General features: G+C 41.5%; 1 protein-coding gene across 1 annotated transcript in view; it reads left to right on the forward strand.

Annotated features, from left to right (window-relative positions):
* The window catches only part of fam110b (family with sequence similarity 110 member B), a 55,188-nt gene that overhangs the window by 19,262 nt on the left and 18,030 nt on the right, over positions 1-17,896 (forward strand). The window contains exon 2 of the mRNA XM_004565099.4: positions 8,353-8,468. The gene's annotated coding sequence lies outside the window, so the exon portion shown is untranslated. The remainder of the gene's footprint in view (positions 1-8,352; positions 8,469-17,896) is intronic.

Consider the following 17,896-nt stretch of genomic DNA (forward strand, 5'->3'; position numbering starts at 1 on the left):
TGTTCTGTTGTTTTTTCTCCTTCTGAATGTACAGAAGCACTACTGCTGTGTAGTTTTAGTATAGCTAGCAGGTTATTTGGTGGGACTCCAGCTCCCACTGAGTGACCATCTGGACCTCTGAGCTGGTGCATGTACGCCACATACCACTCACACACTCACCACTGTGAGTCACTGATGTAGAACCAATCAGCACAGGCCCAGATGATGTCAGCTAGTAAATGAGGTAGGCTGGGACCAGGAAGAACTAAACTAAGATGACAGCTGGAAGTCAATACTTACAGTAAGTGTAAACTGTAACGTTTTTACACAAACACAATACCTGTGTGTCACCTCCTTTAGCCATGTTTAATTTGTTGTAATTAGGGCTGCCACAAATGATTGTTTTGATAGTCGACTAGTCACCGATTATTTTTGCGATTAGTTGACTAATCAGATCATCATCCATTGGACATAAAACGTACAGCTTATTGCACCAGCAGCATCTGCTCGTATATAACTATCATTATCTTACAGCTTTAAGTGTTTCAGGTATGTGCTAACTAACAATAAAGACAAGATGATAGTTTATTAAATTTTAAAGAAATTTGCAGATTGTTTGAGTGAAGTTTAATAAACTCAGCCGTCTGCTCCTTGCTGTCTAAAATATAACAGGACACCGGAGTAAATTCTCGAGCATCTCACACTCTAATGAGCCTTGAACCCCGGCTAGCTATCGAGCTGGTGGGTAACAGACGTCTCTGAAAACGTCGGAGCGCTTTTGAAAATATGTGGTGTCTTGATAAACTGAGCAGATATTTATTTGAAGTTTACACAGCTACATTCTCGCCTGAAAATATGTTAAACGTCGGCGAAGTTATGTGACATTAGTGACGTTTGTACTAACTTACAGCCTTTACTTTAAAATATACGCCGTTCAATAGCTGAGCTTAATCTTACAGAGAATGATCAAAGCTCATGTAGAAACAAACAAACAAATGAACAAAAGATCGTCTCCTTCATTTCTGTCAAACAAAGCTGTATGACACGTTTCCAGCTGTTAGTATCATGGTTGCTAGGCAACTTGGGCAGCGCAACGGAGGCTAGACCGTCCCATTTTACGAGCCTCGCACTTCCGGCCTTAGCGGTCTTCGAGTACGCGGCCCTTGAGGATCGTTGAGGCTGCGTACTTTAAGGCTGCAGACCCTGAATTGGGATACAGCCCTAGTTTGGCACGATACCGGACACAGCTTCTTCTTCTTCGGAGTTTAACGGCAGCTGGCATAATAATAATAATAATAATAATGGATACTTTATTGATCCCCATGGGGAAATTACTTGTTTTTCTCTGCATTTGACCCATTCACTCAGTGAAGCAGTGGGCAGCCCACTAAGCAGGCGCCCGGGGAGCAGTGTGTAGGGACGGTACCTTGCTCAGGGGTACCTCAGGGTAGCCGTTAAGTGGATTCGAACCGCCGACCTTCCGATCATGGGGCGACCACTTTACCTACTGAGCTATCCCTGCCCCTGCATCCTTGTACATGCAGTGCTGCCATCTTCTGTTTCAGTCCGTTATTACTCTCTTAAATCCTACTACTTATTCCTGCATCTTTTGGGATCTTACAAAGCTTCAAATGACGTGTCGACTATTAAATTAGTCGTCGACGATTTTGATAGTTGACGTAATCGTGGCAGCCCTAGTTGTAATTAACAATACAAATATGAAGTCATACTGTAAGGACTGTTTGGCCTAGTATGACCTCATTGTGAGCTGTGGGTAGACTATCACAGCCATTAGTATGACGCACTGCACGAACTCCTTTCACGTACTTGCATGGAGGCAGTGATGCGTTCCAGTCGAAGCTGAGTCGGGCTGAGGAAAAGCTGCAGTACTCCTTTGCAGCTTTGCAGTTTTTCTTCACACTGAAGAGCCTCACAGAGATGTGATGATGTGAAGAAGCGACATTTTTTCAGTGTGTTGTCAGTCAGGCGTCAGTGTTGACCTGAACTGATATCCAACATACAGCCAGTGGCTTCTCTACAAGTCTCTGCTTCACAGCTATGTCTCCACTTTGAATTAATTTTAATATTCCTGTCAACTTTGTCACTGTAAAACTCTGCATGTGTCTACCAGGTTGTGCTTTTCCACTGAGAGGAGCCTGAGAGTGTCCATGTGGACTGGAGAGACAAATATGTCTTAATCCAGGAGAAAACATTTAAAATTGCTGATACAAAATGGCCAGCAGAGACAGACTCAAATGGAAAAGCGTGATGAATCTGGTCTCACTCAGACTGTGGATGGTGGGCACCTACTGTGCATATTTTGTGGGTATTTGTTGCAGTGTGGAGCTTTAACGCCATCTGCAGAGCAGAAGGATCATCTCTACTGCGCTGTCTGTGTCCACACAGAAAGCCTTGAACTACAGCTTCAGGTCACCCATAGTTTGGCCTCAGAGTTCAACATACAGTCACAGTAAAATGCAAGAAAACAGAAATGTAAAAATACATGTCGGCTTGTGTTTTTAGGTATAGACGGTGAGTAAAACGGTTTCCCTGGGTTTTTTCCCATGTTGTAGTTGTGTGTCTTATTCTGAAAGAAATATTTACGCACTACCATAGCAACCAGAGAGCATTAATAGACCCCGTGCACGAGAAAATGCTAACTTCCTGTTTTAAGACCGGATGTAGGGTTGCACATTTCTGGTAGCTTTATTTTGCAGTCAATTGCTACTGCGAAGGTGGACTCAAAAATCATGTCCAAAATACGAAAACGGAAAGATTACGTTAAGTTAAAAAGAGCAGAGGGTGGAACACTCACCATTGCTGTCATAAAAAAAATCAAATGATATATTTTGATGTTTGAAGAGCGTAGAGCGATTGTTTGTTTACATCAGTGATGGTAAATTCGATTATTTTTACTGAATCGAGTTTGGATGAGTCACTCACCAAAGTGAATCGGGTTCTTGGAGTCATTTGAGTCACTGAGTCAGTTGACCAGAGAGTGACAAAAATTTACATTTTCACGCAAACTTAATTTGTTTCTCCTTTCATGTAAATCCTACTGCTAAGATGAGTGATTGAAACAGAAAAACAACTATTTTTATTTTTTGTACGGTGCGTACTAGGAAGTACGAGAAGTGCAGAAGTGAGAGGCTTTTAAATGGGACGGTCTAGCCTTCGTCGCGCTGCTCAGGTTGCCTAGCAACCATGGATCTAACCGCGAGAAACGTTTCATACAGCTTTGTGTGACAGAAATGGAGAAAAACATTTTTTTTTGTTCATTTTTTTTATGACATCACTTTGATTAGTTGAGTATCTGAGGCTGAGACCACGGGACTGTAAACATGATTGTTGGGCTTCATGTCTGTGCTGAACAGTCATTTAAGATTAGTTAGTAAATAACAATTAGTTAATGTTGCTCATGAGACTAAAGTCATCTCACTTTGGAAATGTAAATATTATATGGCCAATATCGAAGTTATTATCATATTAATCATTATTAGTTATTACAGCAGTGAACTTGAACTCTGTCAAACTCTGAGCTTCAGTAAAGATTCAAGTTGCAGTTATTTATATTTCCTATCACCTTAAATCTTCACTCAAAGACACTCAAGTATCTTTGACAGTGTATATAGATGTATTATATATAATATTCTTCGTTTAATTTGTTGGCATTACTAAATTTGGCTCAATGCTTACATATATGTGTGAAATGAAAATGTACGAGCTGTGAAAACTGTTTCTGATAGAATGAAGAGTAGACTGATATATGAAATATTCCTTTATTGGGTGAGAAAATCAGACCATGTCATAACTGCTGTAAGTCACACAGAATAGATATCAGAGCCTTAAACAGGCTGACGTCTGCTAAATGGGTCAAACTGGGCAGAAAGTCTACAAACACATAACATCCTTATAGAATATGATGTAACACTATAGATCAACTTAGCTCAGAATATATAAAGCATATAAACAGTTACAGCAATATGATGCAACAAACACAGCAGTGCTACTGATCCAAAATACTCAAAGCTTCATAGAACTGAAACCAACATTTATTTTAGCTCCATTCTGCTGCTGATACAGACTTTAGGTTTCTGAACATTAAACTTGTTGCTGCCTTTCATAGTGTGTAACTTGAAGGCCCTGAGTACTTTCTCCCACACTGGAAACACTGGGATGATCACATTATTTGAACATTACCTAATAAGACTGATTCAGCACAGACAGTTATGTTAAACTTTTCTAGCAGTCCTTCACAAACAGGGAACAGAAAGGGGTCGGCAACCTTTCTGGTGATGAGTGCATCTAAAATTTCCTCAGAGGTCAGTGTGCCATATGACTGCATTAGCAATAAATTTAATAATACTCTATATTAACAGTTACAAACTATATAGAAAAACTTTATAGAATTATATTTGTTCACAGATGTTGGCAGCTATCAGCGAATAGTTATCAGCTGTTTTGAAACAAAAAAAGACTTTTTATCCATAACAGCAAATGAACTGAACAACAGAAAATGCAAATGCTATTTACGGTCTCCTCACAACAATGATATGAAAAATAAACTGGGCCAATATGGCATGTTTGTTAATACAGAGACACACATGTTAATGTGACCTCTGGTCTCCCACTCAGAGACACAGGTCTCCGAGTGTCCAGCATTCACACGGCTACCTGAGGACTCGTGTGAGAGAAAATCTGCTCACACAGACATGTAGAGCCAAACACTGTCAATAAGGCCTCTGCAATGTTCTGAAGACAGTAAACCTGTCAGGTAGTGATGAACATGCAGCTCCATGAACACGCACAGCAGTGGATTCCAGCTGCGTCCGTAATTCTACAAACTTTGACCCCCACAGAGTCGAGCTTTTCAGTTCAATCAGCTGCATTTCGATGTCCTCTGTGTCCAACCAGTTAATGCGAGACAAATCCAGCTGCTCATTAAAGCTTTTTGATTTGATTAGAAAAGAAAACATTGGTCCATACACACCTGAAAGCCCCGAAAACCCATTGTGAATTCTGTCTCGAGTCTACGGATGTATCCGTGTATTTCCGTGGTGCTGATGCTGCGCTGAGCGGACAGCTCCTGAAGCATTTGAAGTGTCGGAATGAAGAAATTTCAACATTGCCTGAAAAAAAACTGCCAGCTAGCAACGTCCCTCTCACCGGTAGGCGAAGTGATTTTTAGCCAATTATAAGATGAATCTGGTAGTTGGGGTTGCTAAGATACCGTCATTAAGAAGCGGCACAACTAATGTGTCTATGCGAGCTGATTTGCGATGTGCACCGCTGGCCCGGCCATTAATTTTTTTAATGCATCTTCTCGGATTAACTCACTGCGTGTCGTGTCCAGGGCTGGACTGGGACAAAAAATCGGCCCGGGCATTTTGACGAGAGACCGGCCCCCCAGGTATTAAAGCCATAAAGCCTTTGAATGAAAACAAACGCTGTTGTGACAGTGATGTACAGTCTTGTTGGTTTCTATACATTTTACGTCAGATAAAAACTTTGGTTGTAAGCTTCAGATCATTAATTAATAAAAGCGAGACATTTTAAATGAGAATAAGAAAGTGTTTCTTTGTGCCCCCCTCTCCCTGTTAATGCCCTACCTGGCCCCCTGGCAAAACTTTGCTAGACCCGCCCCTGCACAGTTACCAGCTGTCAGCTACTTAGAAAAGGATCCTGGTGTTATTTGTCTCTCAGAAACAGCTCATAACTTCAACTCATCCATGTCACCTAAAAGGTAAACCTGTTTCTCCATCACCTGTTCAGCTCTGATGGTTCAGTAAGGACATCTCCTGGTTTCATCTTCATGTTTCCCTCTCACCACATATCCAAACCAACATCATGACCAGCAGCTTTACAGCTGTGGCTCCAGCAAACATCAGCTGATACTAGAAATTAATATTAAATAAATTTTAACAACAGCTGATCAAGCTTAAACGTGCTGCTGTTGTTTAGCGCGACATCCACTGGTTTCCTGTTTCTGGCGCAAAGTGGGCGATAAACAAAGAAGAGAGAAAAGCCGATCAGCTGATCACTGATCACTTTCATGATTGAAGTAGCAACAGGAGAGAGAGGGAGAGAATGAGAGAAGAAGAGGCAGCTGTGCAGCGTAAACACAGAGTAACTCCAGCTTTGTGTCTTTTTCATTGTAGCTGAAGTCCGGGACAAACTGTTCTTTTTCAGCTCAACATGAAACGCGTAATATTTTCTCTGAATACCAGACGATAACGTCTTTTTACAGAACATTTGGCAACTCTACTAACTAACCTTATGAATTAAATAAAGTTCACCATCAGTAACATCATAGCACCCACCCAGCTGTATAGAAACTCCGTCATGCTAGCTAGTACGCAGTATGAGTTATTGTAACTGACTGTAAAAAATCAGCACAACGAAAACAAACTCCACCTCAACTTGGTTTATATCTGACCCAGATAGACTGCAGGTCATAACTTCTTACCTGAAGTTCAGTTCACCTGATACTCGGACCGGTGGCCGCTTCGGGTCTCTCCTCCTCCTGCCTCCCCTTTCCCTCATCCACCTGCTGCCTCTGTGGAAGCTCCGCCATAGCCACCACCAAACAACTGAGTTATTTTTACACATCTGCCAGCATCTGGCCAATCCACCACCTTTCATTGTTTATACCGTTACAAAAAATCATCGGCCTATAAAAACCGTCAGCTCGTTCAAACACACTTTAAAGTCCGTTTGGCTCGACACCACCGAACAGAGGCAGCAATATAACATAGCTAACATTAACAGTGCAGTGGATCCTGCTTGTGCCGTGATATTCAGGACTGCAAACCGAGCAGCATCACTGACTTTCAGCTTGTTGTGTTTGTGGATATATGACTGACTTTAATTATCCACAAAATCATCACAATCTCTGTAAGATTAAGGTCGACTATTGAACGGCGTATATTTAAAAGTAAAGGCTTTAAAACCAAGTCAGTACTAACATCGCTAATGTCACATAACTTTGCCGACATGTGGCCAACAGTAATGCTTTAATGTTCTTCTTTATTAAACATTCGCACATAAATAAGTGACATAATATTCAGTACTTACTTTTTAAAGTTTACTCTTTGGCCGCCCCGTTTCCGCCGTTTTTTTTGGCAAAATTATCCACACCCACCGCTGCGCTATGCATTCTGGGATATGTTGGGCCACGAAGGATAGACCGACCCATCCTTAAAATTCAGGGAAATGAAGGACGCATTTGAGGCTGCATTTCGAGCAGCCTTTGAATTGGGACAGCCTTCGTCGCGTCGCTGTGACGTAATCGGCCTTAAAATGCGGCCTTTAAGGCTGCAGACCCTGAATTGGGATACAGCCATAGACTATAGGCAGAGAGGAGGATGTTACTCTCAGTGTTGTTGCCGCATTTCAGGAGTACACTGCTAATAAAGTTACACAGTTGCACAGTGACTTCGCTTTAATTACTTCATTTACAAAATACCACAGTTTTTGTCTTGGTCGTATCATTTTACTTTGTTGTATTTATCTGCGACACCTTAAAGGCCGGTCCGTGAAAATATTGTCTGACATTAAACCGGTCCGTGGCCCAAAAAATGGTTAGGGACCGCTGAACTACAGTGTGTGAGAGCTGAGGAGAGAGGTTGATAGCAAATGTCTGAAATGTTTGAAGAAAGAAAACCACTTCAAAAGGGCCTTAAATTCTCATATTTCATCCTGATTAGAAGCAAAGATAAATAAGCTTTTGTTAATTTATTCAACTACTGAAAGTCATTCCAGCAGCACGCATTATGCGTACAGTTCAGTTATCATCACATCAATCAGCTGAAGCATCAGTAGCACTGAAAGGTCAAGGAGAAAAGGCCGTACCTGCATCTGGTTCAAATGGAGGCAGCTTGTTCTAGCTGTGGTGGTCAAACTCCTTTTAGATCACAGTTTTCTGTTTCTGGGACATTTGGCTGACCTGGCTGCGATGGATGGATGGATATGTGTAACATATCAGTAGTCCAAATCCTGGGACAAACAACAGGACTGGTTCCATTAAGCACTGGCCTCCCACTCTTACTGTCTGTTTTTATAATGTTTTATAATAATGACACCGCTATAATAGTAATGATAATAATAATAATAATGACTTTCTGTGATACTAACATGCATCAAGGAATCCTTTTCTCTGATATTTATCTCTCTGGATTGTTTTGCAACATGTGCTTAAATGGCTTCATTTCTAGATCTTGGAATATAGCGAGCTTCTCGATTTGCTTATATTGCTCGCTGCTTATGTTTGGAGTAAAAGCAGCACCAGTGATGTAAGATGCTCTATTTCGATGTCAGTAATGTCACTCATCATGATCAAATCTTTTATTTTCTAATGTGTTTTCTTTTCTTTAGGCACTGTGACACCGACTGATAATCTGGAGCAACTGGCAGAGAAGGAGGAGGAGTCCAGCTCTGACAGCCAATAGCGAAAGCTTAAAGCGTCCAGGGAGGCCGACTGCTCTAAACAAGTAAAAAAACTCAGTTTATGTAATGACATTTTTTTTAAAGATATTATTAGTTTAAAAAAAAACCTGAGACATGCAGCTTGAAGATCCAACAGCTTACCAAAATTATTTTATGAATAAACAAAACCCAAGAGAGCAGAATTCCTGGTCTGTGTTGTATTAGTGTAGAAATTGTAATTCATTAAGTTGCAATATCATCATATCATATAAAATGCTATTTTGGAATTTGAATAGCAGCTCCCCAGGCTGTAGTATCACTGATGTTATAACCAAATGGCCGCGTGCAGATGAGGGTAAAATTATTTTCCCTCCTATAAAAATAAAATGAAAAGTGCATTTTTAAACATACTAGTTATTTTTTTCAGAAAGCACAAATTATCTTTATTTTATTGAGCCAAGGCACAAAGCTTGCAAAATCAAGTTCAAACTGAGGGTTAGCTCCAAATTTCTACAGAGTAACTGTAGAAAGACTCTAATGGATGAGTTTGTCAAGTCGGCCATCGTAGTCTCAAAGAAGGAAAGCACCAAAACCCTGGACAAGAATGGACTGCCTCCACTTTTGCAGAGACACAGTGCACACTGTGAGTGAAACATGGTGTTTGGAGTAATATGCTGCGGGGAAGCTTCAGTGAGTCTGGAACTGGGAATCTCATCTAGGTGGAAGTGATCATAAAGAAACAAGGATATGTACATATGCAAGAAACATCTCCTAGGATGCGCTGGTGTGCATCATCATTGATATTGTGTTGTTGTGTAAAGCACTTTGAGTGCTCAGAGTAGAGAGCACTATATAAGCACTAGTACATTTACCATTTATGAACAGTCCCGTTGCCTGGGGTCATGGGGCGTTTTGGGTCTTAGCTGACTCACCCAAGTGACCCGGTTGGGGTTGATCAGGCCTCGACTTATGTCCCAGGAGCAGTCCACTGATCAGCCCCCTTAATCTAAAGCCACCTTGTCTGTGTGGCTTGAATGGGCTTCTCCTTGGCGATTCCTTTAATGCCCAACCGTGTGTCTGCCTGCATTCAGTTTGGTAATCCTAAACTGGAGTGTACCCACCTTGACCATGCTCCTTGCTGCTCACTCTTTCACATCCATGTAGGCTCTTAGGTGGGGCTGCCATACTTGAGACTTGGACAGGGGTCTTCTGCACACAACCTCAGCTGACGCAGCTATAGAGATGGTACAACCTGTTATTTTTCCTTCTCTAGGCAATGCCATTCTGATTTTTCTGACTCGCATCCTGAAATTGTTATAGTAATCCAGGATTAGGTCTTTAATCTTCTTGGGAACAGGGTTGTGGTGAAGTGCAAGTTCAATCAGTTTGTGCGGTATCGATCCGTAGGCATTAGCCAGATCCAACCACAGCACGACTAGATCACCTGTGTTCTCTGGGGTTCTCTGATCAGCTGTGTAACTACCTCAATGTGTTCCAAGCTGCCAGAGGTGCCTGATATTCCAAGTGTCACATGTCTAGCTGTTGAGTTTGAAGATGAGTTGAAGATTTTGGAGGCTGTCCTCCATTATTCAGTGTACTTTGTGTGATGTACCACTGTCAGCAAAACAGCCCCAGAGCATCATGCTGCCACCACCATGCTTGACATCTGGAACAGTGTTCTTAGGATTGAAGGCTTTTGGCTTGCTCATGTGGGCAGCTGAAAATGTCAGTCAAACTTGAAGGTGTCAATCTTAGAGCAGGGCCTTCTTTCTTGGTTGGTACCCTCTCAGTGTATAGTGTAGAGAGAGCGCAGAGGTTCAGAAACAATCATATAAAAAGAAAATGTTGCATCTGAATGTTGACGTGAGATAGCTGATGGGTGTCAGCTTGCTTTATTCCTCACTACCTGTCTGTTGGTAAAAATACAGCTTGGAGGTCATGTAAATCAATATTTCTGCTCATCCAGGTTATTGTGAACCAAAAGCTAATTTCTGAAAGAGACGCTGAAGTATGATGAATACTGGTGGGAATGTGGAGTGTACTGCCTCTGCTCACCATGCTGCTAACTCAGGAAATAGAAAGAGCTAGAGGCTATGTGAGCATGTGTGTGTTTGCTTGTGTTCCTTGGCTCTATGCCTAGAAGTAACAGAGAGAGAGAGAAATGAGAAAAAAGAGAGGAGGTGGAGTTGAGTCATCACACACGGTTTCTTGATGCCGACTCAGTGAGAAGACCCTTCATTTCCCAACCTGCTGGTGTGAACCATGCTAACACTGAGATCCCAACATGGTCAAAGTGCTACAGGCGTCTGTTTTACTTTTGCCTAAATGTAGGAGACAAGAAGACCCAGGCTGTGCCCATACAGTTTTAGATTACTAAAAAGCCAATAAATCTTCCAAAGTGAATTCCAGTTGACTTCCTGATTGAGTGGCTGTAGCTCAAGAGGTAGAGCAGCTCATGTACTAATCAGAAGGCTGTTTTTTCAGTCTGGCTGCTCCAGTTTGCATGCCCAAATATATTTTTGCAAAATACTATCCCCAAGTTCTGATGCATCCATCATCATGAGGCATGTTGTATAAAACTTGTGAGTGCTCAGGAAGAGTAGAAAAGCACTATATAAGAACCAGTTCATTTCCATTTACCATCAGTCCTGTCCCCCTGTAAACTCCCCATCGGGCTCTAAAACAACAAAATAACCAACACATTTTTATCTGTTATATGACTGGTTCTCTGAGAAATGTTTAAAGCGGGGACTGTTATCATTTTAGCACAGCTTTAGTATTTGACCATGTTGTTATGTTTTTGTTGCAGAGGGGTTTTTTTTTTTAATTTTTATTTCACCTTTATTTATACAGATTGTAGAGGCTAAGCCTACGCTTGAAGCCACTGAGGTGGTCGTTAACGGGGATGACGCGATGTCACTGGTATGCATGAATTAAGTTCACAGTCCAATAAATCCAGCAGTATGTATCTTGTCCTTTTTGGTCTTTATTCCGTATCGACTTAGCATAACAGCGCAACGGTCACAAACTGTTTGCCTTCTTAATGACACACCTGACGCCGATTACGTGCGTCTACCTTAAATACCTTTACATTACATAATCAAAACAGAAAAAGGTGACCTCTAGTGACCACATAAGGTATTAACCCAAGAATGGCTCCTACACCCCGGCCCCTAATTGAAATGGCTATCAGACATGGCAATTCTAATCACAAAGAAAATAAGGGGCCACTAATACAGTCTACTTTAGACCTATACATTCACATAAATAAACATAAGTAACACACTTTTAGATTACAGTCTCATGTAACAAGCAAAGTTTAGTTACAGGTCTTTCCAGAATATTAGTCTTTGTTTTTAAACGTGCAGATCGCACAAGTCCTTTTTGTCACGAATGGCTTCCAGAACTCTTCCAAGTGGCCAGGAACCACGTGGTGCAGAAGAATCCATTATAATGACTATATCTCCAGGTTTTAGATTCTTCTTCTTTTGGTTCCATTTTTGTCTCTCCTGTAACAAAGGCAGGTATTCGCGTATCCATCGTTTCCAAAAAAGATCTGAGATGTACTGAGCCTGTTTCCATCTTCTCTTCAGATACATATCCTGAGGGTCAAATAGTCCGGGTGGTAAAGATGGTTTTCCTTTCATCAGGAGGATGTGATTTGGTGTAAGTGGCTCTAGGTCTTTTGGATCATCAGAAAGCTTTGTGATGGGTCTGTCATTTAAAATTGCTTCAATTTCACATAGAACCGTATTTAATCCATCGTCGTCCAACTGTTGTTGCTGAAGAACGGATCTCAGAATCTTTCTGATCATACGAATTATCCGTTCCCAAATTCCACCATGATGTGACGCTCCAGGCAGATTAAAACTCCATCTTATTCCAATGTGTCGCAAAGCATCCGCTATTTGGGTATGTTTCAGCAATTCAAGAGCCTCCCTTAACTCTCTGTCTGCTCCGACAAAGTTGGTTCCATTGTCCGATTGGATGTGAGCAACTTGACCTCTTCGACTCACAAAACGGCGCAAAGCATTAATGCAGGCATCTGTGCTTAGAGAGCTAGCCACTTCCAAGTGCACTGCTCGGCTGGCTAAACAGGTGAAAATGACTCCATAGCGTTTAGCTGTACCTCGTCCTCTTTTCACTTCAATAGGTCCGAAGTAATCAACTCCGACGTTGGTGAATGGTGGGTTATCTGGCAAAATTCTTTCCTTGGGTAAATCTGCCATCTTTTGCTCCAAGGCTTTTCCATGATATTTCCTGCAAAAATTACATTCTGCGATAACCTTCCTTACAGCTGAGTTGGCCTTTGTGATCCAGTATTTTCTCCTTAGTGTGGATAAGGTGTGGTTACGACCGCTATGACCAAGCTGTTGATGAATGTGCTTTAGGATGAGACTTGCTACATGTTGATCCTTTGCAAGAACAAAAGGATGCTTTATTTCTTCTGATAAGGAGCCCTTTGTCAGTCGTCCCCCAACTCTTAAGAGGCCTTCATCGTCAAGATAAGGATCTAATCTATAAATTGAGCTGTGTCTGCTCACAGAACCTTTCCCACTTGACAACGTAGCAATCTCCTCTCCAAATCTTTGTTGCTGGCAAAATCTAATAATGGCAAGCTCAGCTTGTCACTAAGACACGTGACCTGTTTTAAATATCCGTACAACGCTACAATATAACCAAATAACTGGGAAAATAATGAAAAATAAAATAAAAAACAGTAGCAATAACACTTTTTTTTTTAAAATTATGAATTTATTTTATTTTCAGTTGCTACAAACGGGACAGACATGACTGGGGGATAGGACAGGGAGAAAGAATGAAAGAAAGAGAGGGAGAGAAAGAAAACCAGAGGGGAGAAGAGACGGTGAGAAGGGGGGGAAGAAAGAAAAAAAAGAAAAACAAACAAAACACCTGGGTCACCTGTATGGAGAAAAAAAACAGAAGAGAAAGCAAACAACAAAGAGCAACATAATAAAAAAAAACAGCACCATCACAATAAACTAGCTAGCAGTAGATATCAGTAGATATTAAATAATAAACGATATTGTGCAGCACACAAGATAGACAGCGCACAATGTGCTTTGAGGCAGCAGCCAAGAAAGCTTTAGTCCGCGTCTGTGAATACCCGTGTGTACACCTGTGAGCATACCTGTGTGGATCAGCATGCTTTAATTCCAAAGGTTTCTCCATTTAACGATCTGCTAGGGTGTGGGGGGGCCACAGCCCCGTCCTCCAGGGCATGAAGCAGGTATGGAGGAGATCCAGGCCCCAGATATCCAGAGGCCCCAGAGTACAAGGACCCGAGGAGGACCACCAAAGGGGGGGGGGCGTGCCACGATCCTGGGAAGAGCTGAGTAGAGCCCCAAACGAGAGGTCACCCCGCAGCTACGGAGCAGAGGCCAGAGGGGGTTGCAGTGGCGTGCCCGCGGGCTCTGCCGGCAGCCAGCTGTGCCAGAGAGGACCGAGCTATAACACATTAAGAGCAGGAACAGCCATCCAATGATGCTTTCTCCATTGCCCTTAGAATTTAAAACCTTCAGTTCAATATGCTGCACCGTTTCAAATCCTGTTGTAATTTTACTGTTCAATCGAATTAGTTTGAACTTTTTTGAACTTAAAAAATCTGCAAACTCGTTGCCTTAAAAAGAATTTTTTACATTTATTTGATGGACAATTTAAACCTTACAATGAAAGAAAGATTTAATTATTCTGAAATTAGTCTGAAGGTTAGACTTTCCATAACTTTGTATTGGAAGGTACATTACTGATATAATCAATATAAAATGTATTTATTGTTCAGTCACAAGTGCAGTCTCTAGGTCAAACAACACATTTGTTTTGCATTCAGTCACAGAAGCTGGTATGTTGTAATATTTTAGAGATGTTTGTTTCCAGTCCAGGCATGACTGCCTGAACGACTGTCATGGATTTGGGTGATCCAAATGTATGTGCAGAAGAACTTCCCTTAGGTACAGTGGCAGTGGATGTGGGTTGGAGATGCAATGACCTTGAACCTGCAGGTGACCATCCTCACTGACCACACCATCTGTGACGGAGGACTCGTCTCTCCTGGTGTTCTGCAAGCAAACGATCATATTCTTTTGAACACCAACTTATTTGCTTTCTTAAAACATGTTTTTCTGCATTTGCTATTGTACAGACCCCAATTTAGACAATCTCAGGCTCCCTCCCCACCAGAGAGGTGGAATTCAATGTCCCACTTGTCAGTCTGGATAGCCCTGACCACCACCTGACGCACATTCATGTCACAAAAGCATAATTTTAAAAAGGGCAATGCAAACGTGTCGACTAACTTTTCATTGTGATGATCTCCAGAATCATTTGGGAACAAAACAAATTTTACTGTTACTTTACTGTAATTTTATACAGTTAATTAATAATTAATAATTTGGACAAAGAGACATTTGTTTCCAAATGGAGGACTTTGAAAAAGAAAAGGACATAGAATCCCTCTCCTCATAGATAAGGTCATTAATAACCGGGCCCATCTAATCTTAAAGACTTCATAGTACCGCGTCACCCATATAGAGCACTTCTATAAGGGTCAGGGTTAGGGGGGGTCTGACCAAAGTTGAGATTATAGAAGGCTATTTGGAATAGCATGGAGAGCAGCTCTGCTGCTTACCTTTCAAATATAGAACACATTTAATATTGATCTAATCTGGTTTGATAGCATTGCTTAAATGATACTGTGCACAATATGTATTCATACTGATCACTGTTAGAACTACATGACTACATTTGGGGCTACATCCTCACAATAAAGGGCTATGACTACGGAGGTGAGCAAAGGTGCCAGGGCCTGCTGATTGGTGCTTGCAGCTTAATTCAAATTGAAAGAAAAAAAAAAAGAAAATCAGGGTTTGTTTGTTTTGTTTTTTTACTTCAGTTTTAAATAAGAGAACCACATTAACTACAATAATTACTTCCTCCAAACCATCAACGTGTCTTTTAGACCCCATTCCTACAAAACTGCTCAAAGAAGTCCTGCCATTAAGTAATGCTTCGATCTTAAATATGATCAACTATCTCTAATAATCAGTTATGTACCACAGGCCTTCAAGCTGGCTGTAGTTAAACCTTTACTCAAAAAGCATCTCTAGACCCAGCAGTCTTAGCTAATTATAGGCCAATCTCCAACCTTCCTTTATATCAAACATCCTTGAAAGAGTAGTTGTCAAACAGCTAACAGATCATCTGCAGAGGTTTATTTGAAGAGTTTCAGTCAGGTTTCAGAGCTCAGCACAGCACAGAAACAGCTTTAGTGAAGGTTACAAATGATCTTCTTATGGCCTCTGACAGTGGACTCATCTCTGTGCTTCCCTTAGGCAGCATCATCAGAAGACATAGCATACATTTACACTGCTATGCAGATGACACCCAGCTCTATCTGTCCATGAAGCCAGATAACACACACCAATGAGTTAAACTGCAGGAATGTCTTAAAGACATAAAGACCTGGATGGCAGCTAACTTTCTGCTTCTTAATTCAGATCAAACTGAGGTTATTGTACTCGGCCCTGAAATATGGTATCTAAGCAGATTCTTCCTCTGGATGGCATTACCTTGGCCTCCAGTAACACTGTGAGGAACCTTGGAGTCATTTTTGACCAGGACATGTCCTTCAATGCACATATTAAACAAATATGTAAGACTGCGTTCTTCCATTTGTGCAACATCTCTAAAGTTAGAAATATCCTGTCTCAGAGTGACGCTGAAAAACTAGTTCATGCATTTATTACTTCCAGGCTGGACGACTGTAATTCATTATTATCAGGATGTCCAAAAAACTCCCTGAAAAGCCTTCAGCTGATCCAAAATGCTGCAGCAAGAGTCCTGACAGGGACTAGAAAGAGAGAGCAGATTTCTCCTGTTTTGGCTTCCCTTCATTGGCTTCCTGTTAAATCCAGGATTGAATTCAAAATCCTGCTCCTCACATACAAAGTCTTAAATAATCAGGCCCCATCTTATCTTAATGACCTTGTAGTACCATATCACCCCATTAGAGCACTTCGCTCTCGCTCTGCAGGCCTACTTGTTGTTCCTAGAGTATTTAAAAGTACCAATTGTTAAGTTTAGAAACTGCTGTAGATGGCACCTGTTTGATAGGATTCCACATCGTCTTCATCAGCATACTACAGTTAACTGGTAGCTGTGGTTTCACCTGAGTGTCATAGGGCGTGTCCAAATTCATGGGCTGCATCCTCCTGAGGCATTTGTAGGCCGATTACATCACAGCGATGCGACGGAAAGCTGTCCAAATTCGTAGACTCCTCTGAACACAGCCGACAAATGTGTCCTCCTTTTCTCCGAATTTGAAGGATGGGTCGGGTGTGTCCTTCGTGGCCCACCTTATCCTAGAATTCATAGCACAGCTCAGCCAATTCCAGTTTTCAACAATGGCGGACGCTACTAAGTTTTTAATATTACTCTTATTACTCTTTCTGGGTCACAAAATAAACTTTTATAAATAAACATTTTCAGGCGAGAATGTAGCTGTTGGTTGTCAGTTTATCAAGATATCACATATTTTCAAAAGTGCTCCGACGTTTTCGGAGACGTCTGCTACCCACCAGCTCGATAGATAGCTGGAAGCTCGAGGGTCACTGGAGCCGCCGAGAACAGCAAACTCCCGGCACATCATTTTCAGATCACCGCGGTCTTTCGCTACTCAGGTTAAACGTAATATATAATTCACTTAGATAATCTAAAAATGTTAATGTTTGGCTTTTTTCAGTGTTTTATTTGTTCGTGAGTAAATCGGTTTGGCTGAGATTAAAGTTATTAGATTCGATTAGATAAAATACAACTTTATTAATCCCCCGGGTGGTTTTTACACAGCTGAATAAACATCAAACAGAAAACTGATTAAACAGAAGTGTGAGATGGTCGAGAATTTACACCAGTGTCCTGTTATATTTTAGATATCAAGGAGCAGACGCTGAGACAGCGGTGACGCTAATCAGAAGGCTAGACCGTCCAATTTCACAGCCGTTTACTTCCGGCCAACCCGACCTTCTGAGGACCCGGCCCACGTAGACCGCGAAGGCCGGGTCCTCAGGAGGATGCAGCCCATGAATTTGGACACGACTATAGAAGTGTCTGCAGATTCTGGAACAAGTCTTTATTCTCTATTTTAAATTATTTGTTTCTTTTACTTTTTCCAATAACTTAAAGGTATTTCCATCAGCCACGCTCCCTGTTGCTGTTATGCCTCTGTCGGTCCACTTGTAAAAGTCTGGTCAGTCTCTCCTGGTGTGTGAAGGCCACAGCAGCAGATGGCACTCTCCCTCCAGTTCATATCTCTTTACTATCTCTGTCCATACTGCCAGTGTTTCTGTTACAAGTATGTTATCCTCTTCCTGGGGTCTGATATATTTCTCTCATATTCTGGCCTGAGGTGGAACTCTGGAAGTGGAAGTCTGAAGAGCATCAACACACTATTTATCTCATTTGGGTGGACTACAAA

This window comes from Maylandia zebra, linkage group LG18 (genome assembly GCF_041146795.1).
Source record: "Maylandia zebra isolate NMK-2024a linkage group LG18, Mzebra_GT3a, whole genome shotgun sequence".
NCBI classification, from domain to species: domain Eukaryota; kingdom Metazoa; phylum Chordata; class Actinopteri; order Cichliformes; family Cichlidae; genus Maylandia; species Maylandia zebra.